Source organism: Cervus elaphus, chromosome 28 (assembly GCF_910594005.1).
Source record: "Cervus elaphus chromosome 28, mCerEla1.1, whole genome shotgun sequence".
Lineage (NCBI taxonomy): Eukaryota > Metazoa > Chordata > Mammalia > Artiodactyla > Cervidae > Cervus > Cervus elaphus.
In genome coordinates, this window is record NC_057842.1 from 64225065 (window position 1) to 64231064 (window position 6000).

General features: G+C 43.5%; 1 pseudogene; it reads right to left on the minus strand.

Annotated features, from left to right (window-relative positions):
- LOC122685392 overlaps positions 1–980 on the minus strand; it is a 42955-nt pseudogene extending 41975 nt beyond the window's left edge.
- Positions 981–6000: the final 5020 nt, after the last annotated feature.

The window sequence follows — 6000 nt, forward strand, 5'->3', positions numbered from 1 at the left end:
ATATTGGGCACTTACCGACCTGGGGAGATCATCTTTCAGAGTCCTATCTTTTTGCCTTTTCATACTGTTCATGGGGTTCTAAAGGCAAGAACACTGAAGTGGTTTGCCATTCCCTTCTCTGCCATGCTCCTGCATCCAAAGTAAGGAGCAGCGGTTGCGCTTTGCTGGAGCAGCCGTGAAGAGATACCCCACGTCCAAGGTAAGAGAAACCCAAGTAAGATGGTAGGTGTTGTGAGAGGGCATCAGAGGGCAGACACACTGAAACCATAACCACAGAAAACTAGCCAATCTGACCACATGGACCGCATTCTTGTCTAACTCAATGAAACTAAGCCATGCCCTGTGGGGCCACCCAAGAAGGACGGGTCATGGTGGAGAGGTCTGACAGAATGTGGTCCACTGGAGAAGAGCCCCGGCAGCCCTATTTAATTTCCAAGTCAGCAAGCCCCACAACTGCGGGAGCTTCCTCTTCCTTCCTTGCCTTAGGGCATTCATTCTTCCAGTGGCCAAAACCTTGGCACCGGGCACACTGCTTTGGCTGTACCGGGGCCCGGGGCCTCTGTTGGGACCGGTTGAAGGACTGTCCTGTCCCTGGGGCAGAGGAGGTTTTCTGAAGGGCCCGAGATAGACTTTCCCAGAGCAGCAGCTAGCATTGCAAATCTCTTGTCTGTTCTGTTTTGTTCCCTCCAGCTCTCTGGCAGAGTGCAGTCTCTGCTTAATTCCAGCATCTCCCTCCCCTTCCTGTCAGTACTCACTGGGAGAGGCGGGTATAGCTTGGGCGGTTCAGCTGGAGCTGGATCGTGCAAGTGTTGGCCAGAGACTTCTGTCACCGGGATTGGAGCCTGACGAGGTGGCGGCTCTACGACCTGTGGGAGAGCTGGTGGAGGAGCAGCGGCTGCTGCAGGAAATTCACCTGGCCGTGGATCAGGCATTAAGGCAGCCTCCGGTCCTGGTGGAGCACTGGGGGGCGGGCACGTCATCATCCAGTATGGGGGAGGGGTAGGTCATCCTTGTCCAAATCCTGCCAGATCCCAGAGGGAGAAGGGGGATCGGCGTGTCTTCACCTGCCAGTCAGCAAAGCCAAACCAGAACACCACATGGCCCAAGACTGTTTCTCCTTTAAAGTTCGTTCTGCCTTGGTGGGCTTGATCAGGTGCAGATGAAAACATAGATGGGTTAAATATCCCATGTCCCAGGCCATCTCCAGAAAAGCCAATTCATACTCACTTATGTATCCCCCTCCTTCTAGCCTGACAATCCAGAGGGGGTCAAGAATTTCACAGCAGATGGGATACCTCCTGGGGGATGGCAGAATATGAGCATACAGGGACCAGTTTCCTACCCTAAAAGTCCCCTGGCGATCGCTGGTAATAATTTTCCCTGAGACAGCGTGGACACACCTCCTAAATAACCTTCGCAAATTCCCTTCCTAAACCTTAGCACGCTCGTTGACCTGTGTACCAAGCAATCGCTGCTGCCTGCCTATTCCAGGCTCCTGTGGGCCCATGCCCCTTCTAGTCCCTCCTGGGGGGTGATCAGGCCCCCTCTTCCACCGTGCCGGTTGGGTTCCTTTTCACCTGAGCGTTCAGTTTCCCTGCTGTCGTCCACTATCTGCTAACGTGAAAGGTCCGGGCCTTGAGAAGCAGAATCCTTCCAGAAGGACGAGGTGCCTACCCCCTCTAGAAGATTCAAGTCACAAGGCCTTGGAGTAGTCCCAAATGGGACTTGTCTCCTCAAAGTGAGGAGTTTCCTGGCCAATGCACCAAATGTAGCCATGTGTTCCAGGAAACAAACTCACTCAGAAGGACAATGCAGATAGGGGAGTGCAGTTTATTATACTGGCAGGCCCAAGGCAGAGTCTCCTCTTAGCCAAGGACCCCGATCAGTTTGTGTGAAAACCTTATATACCCTAAGTGTGCTTGCTCAAACACACCTCCCCAAATTCCTTGAAACTAGTCTGGACAAGATAAAAGAGAGATATGAACAAAGTTAACCCATGATTCATGTGTCAGAAGACTACATAAACAGTGGATATTTATCAATAGGCCTGTGGTCATATCCCGATAAACATAATGGAATTAACCACTTTGTTCTGTTACAGAGATAATTAGCATATTCTTTTCGGCAACGGAGAGTCCAAGTACAAGTCCTGAGGCTCTTTTTTTGGGGGGTCTGGTTTCCCATTGGTATGCCACTTCTATAGACACCGGGCACAAAGTTCAGAGTCCATTGGGAGGACTAATGCGTGTAGCCTAATGTTCACAGCCTGGCCTTAGATGGAGTCCAGCTCTATCTGTTTCCTTGTTCAATGTCCATTGAGTCGGCGATGCCATCCAACCAACTCATCCTCTGTCGTTACCTTCTCCTCCCGCCTTCAATCTTTCCCAGCATTATGGTTTTTTCAAATGAGTCAGATCATCTCTGTATTGTTCCAATTTTCGTAATATGCTGCCAAAGCAGGCACCACGCTTCTGTTTTAACTACACTCAAACCTTCCTCAGTCTGCACCTGGCATGTTCACAGGTCTTTTGCTTTTGCTTTTCCCTTTTGTGTTCTTTGGTTCTCCTTCCTCTTCTTCTTTTTTTTCCTTATGTAGCCAAGGAAGAGGTACAGTTAGTAAACCCTTTGCTCAAGGTTTCCTGGCTTTCACATGATTCTGAAAATTCTGTTCCTTGAAAGTAGTCATAAAACGTGGATCCTGAGAATGTTTGGCATTCATTTTTCAGCAGTTTTATATTTTTGATTAAGACTGGTAGGAGATCCCAGTTTACCATAATAAAGTTAAAAAACAATAAAAAAGAAACTGTTCAAACAGGGATAATTTGAAAGTTGAATCCTTAGGACACATTTGACATTTTTATTTTGCCCCAGAATAGTAGTTCATAAACAGGGTCATCTTTGGTTTGGTTTGGAGGTTATTTTGAGAGTGTACTTGACTTCCCAGAGTTCCTCATGTTTATTTAAGGTCTCATTCTGAGCAGGGGTTTGTGCTAAGCTTTGGTCAAATTTTAATTTATCTTTGAAGACTCTGAGCCTGACCCGAGAATCTTTGTTTTAATATAAGGTGTCAAATTAGAACTGTTACAAAACAAGAGAGCTGGAGTTGATAATAATTGATAAGAAACTGTTTTATTACTCCTTTTGTATTTATTTGTTAGTTGATTTTAGGCTAATCTTCCCACTATTAATGTGGAAAATGTAAGATGTAAAGGTTGACATTCTCCCAAGAAATTCCTGTGTGACTTGTTAAGCCTGATTAAAAATATTACATGTTGGCACCACTAAAAGTTGGCCTCTACTTTTCCAGCCCACTGTGCTTGGGAGAAGCTGTGAGGGATAAAGAGAAGCTATTTAGAATTCTGGAGTTGTTTGTACAGTCCTGTGATCCTCCTGGAGCAGCAGCTCTGTGGAAACATAAAGTCATGGTGTTTGTAGGAGGAAAAAAATATGGAAGCATGAATGGAATGGTGAGCAAGGTGGAGTGTCAAGGATGTGGGTTGTGTGAATGGTTAATTACTTGTTTCTCTTGATTGGGCTTTTGGAAAACTTGAGAAGTTCAGAGTTGTTTTTGCAGCCTGAGAACGGGCTTCCTGTTTGGATCTGGAAAGTCAGTGTACATTCGTAAAGAACATTTGAAAGGTGATTGAGAAAGATTCTTGGTAGCCACTAGCTGCCACATTCCTGTTTGTCTTCTTCAAAACCAGGAACTTTGACAATCTCCTAAACAGAATTGCAAAGTAAAATATCCATGATCTCTATTCTAGAACATTCCAGAATTGGGTCTTAGAATATTATATGTTAAGTAAGTTAAATAGAATAGTGGGGGAAAAAGATTGATGTAACTTTTCTAGATGGGTGACTTTACATTAAGATATACACAGTGTTTATGAAATATTTATTTTTCCATTCATTCAGTGCCAGCTAGATTTTTACTGAACCCCAGCCCTGAGTTCACCTGGAGCCACAACAGACAGCTCTTGTGCACACTGGCAGCCTCCCACCTTAAGTGTTCATGTCTCTTTGCTTCAAGAGAAGCAAAGCAAGGAGGACCTGCAGCCAAAAGTGTTTGTACAGTGCATGTGCAAGGCTGCCAGAAATGAATGCCTGGAAATGAATGTGCTGGAAATCTGCTGACCTGTAGGTCGGTCCTTAACCAATGAAGGATGAGGATCAGTGGATAAATACTCCAGCTTTGTCATCCCTCAATGGGATAGTTCTGAAGGCTACTTCTCAGGGGGTCCTCAGCAAGACTGAACTCTAGCTACTCTCAGGAGTCATCAGTCATCAAACACATGTCCTTTTTTAAAAAAAAATTATTTATTTTAATTGGAGGCTAATTACTTTACAATATTGTAGTGGTTTTTGCCATACATTGACATGAATCAGCCATGGGTGTACATGTGTTCCCCATCCTGAACCTCCCTCCCACCTCCCTCCCCATTCCATCCCTCAGGGTCATCCCAGTGCATCAGCCCTGAGCATCCTGTCTCATGCATCAAATCTGGACTGGCGATCTATCTCACATATGATAATATATGTGTTTCAATGCTATTTCTCTCAAATGACCCCATCCTCGCCTTCTCCCAGAGTCCAAAAGTCTGTTCTTTACATCTGTGTCTCTTTTGCTGTCTCGGATATAGGATCATTGTTACCATCTTTCTAAATTTCATATATATGTGTTAATATACTGTATTGGTGTTTTTCTTTCTGACTTACTTCACTCTGTATAATGGGCTCCAGTTTCATCCATCTCATTAGAACTGATTCAAATGTATTCTTTTTAATGGCTGAGTAATATTCCATTGTGTATATGTACCACAGCTTTCTTATCCATTCATCTGCTTATGGACATCTAGGTTGCTTCCATGTCCTGGTTATTATAAACAGTGCTGTGATGACATTGGGGTACATGTGTCTCTTTCAGATCTGGTTTCCTCGGTGTGTATGCCCAAGAGTGGGATTGCTGGGTCAAATGGCAGTTTTATTTCCAGTTTTTTAAGGAATCTCCACACTGTTCTCCATAGTGGCTGTACTAGTTTGCATTCCCACCAACAGTGTAAGACGGTTCCTTTTTCTCCGAACCCTCTCCATCACTTATTGTTTGTAGACTTTTTGATAGCAGCCATTCTGACCAGCGTGAGATGGTACCTCATTGTGGTTTTGATTTGCATTTCTCTGATAATGAGTGATGTTGAGCATCTTTTCATGTGTTTTTTTAGTAATCTGTATGTCTTCTTTGGAGAAATGTCTGTTTAGTTCTTTGGGAAATTTTTTGATTGGGTCATTTATTTTTCTGGTATTGAGCTGCAGGAGCTGCTTGTATACTTTTGAGATTAATTCTTTGTCAGTTGCTTAATTTGCTATTATTTTCTTCCATTCCGAAGGCTGTCTTTTCACCTTGCTTATAGTTTCCTTCATTGTGCAAAAGCTTTTAAGTTTAGTTAGGTCCCATTTGTTTATTTTTGCTTTTATTTCCATTTCTCTGGGAAATGGGTCATAGAAGATCCTGCTGTGATTTATGTCAGAGAGTGTTTTGCCTGTGTTTTCCCCTAGGAGTTTTATAGTTTCTGGTCTTACATTTAGATCTTTAATCCATTTTGAATTTCTTTTTGTGTATGGTGTTAGAAAGTGTTCTAGTTTCATTCTTTTACAAGTGGTTGACCAGTTTTTCCAACACCAGTTGTTAAAGAGATTGTCTTTTTTCCATTGTGTATTTTTGCCTCCTTTGTCAAAGATAAGGGGTCCATAGATGCGTGGATTTATCTCTGGGCTTTCTATTTTGTTCCATTGATCTATATTTCTGTCTTTGTGCCAGTACCATACTATCTTGATGACTGTAGCTTTGTAGTATAGTCTGAAGTCAAGCAGGTTGATTCCTCCAGTTCCATTCTTCTTTCTCAAGATTGCTTTGGCTATTCTAGGTTTTTTTGTATTTCCATACAAATTGTGAAATTATTTGTTCTAGTTTTCTGAAAAATACTGTTGGTAGCCTGATAGGGA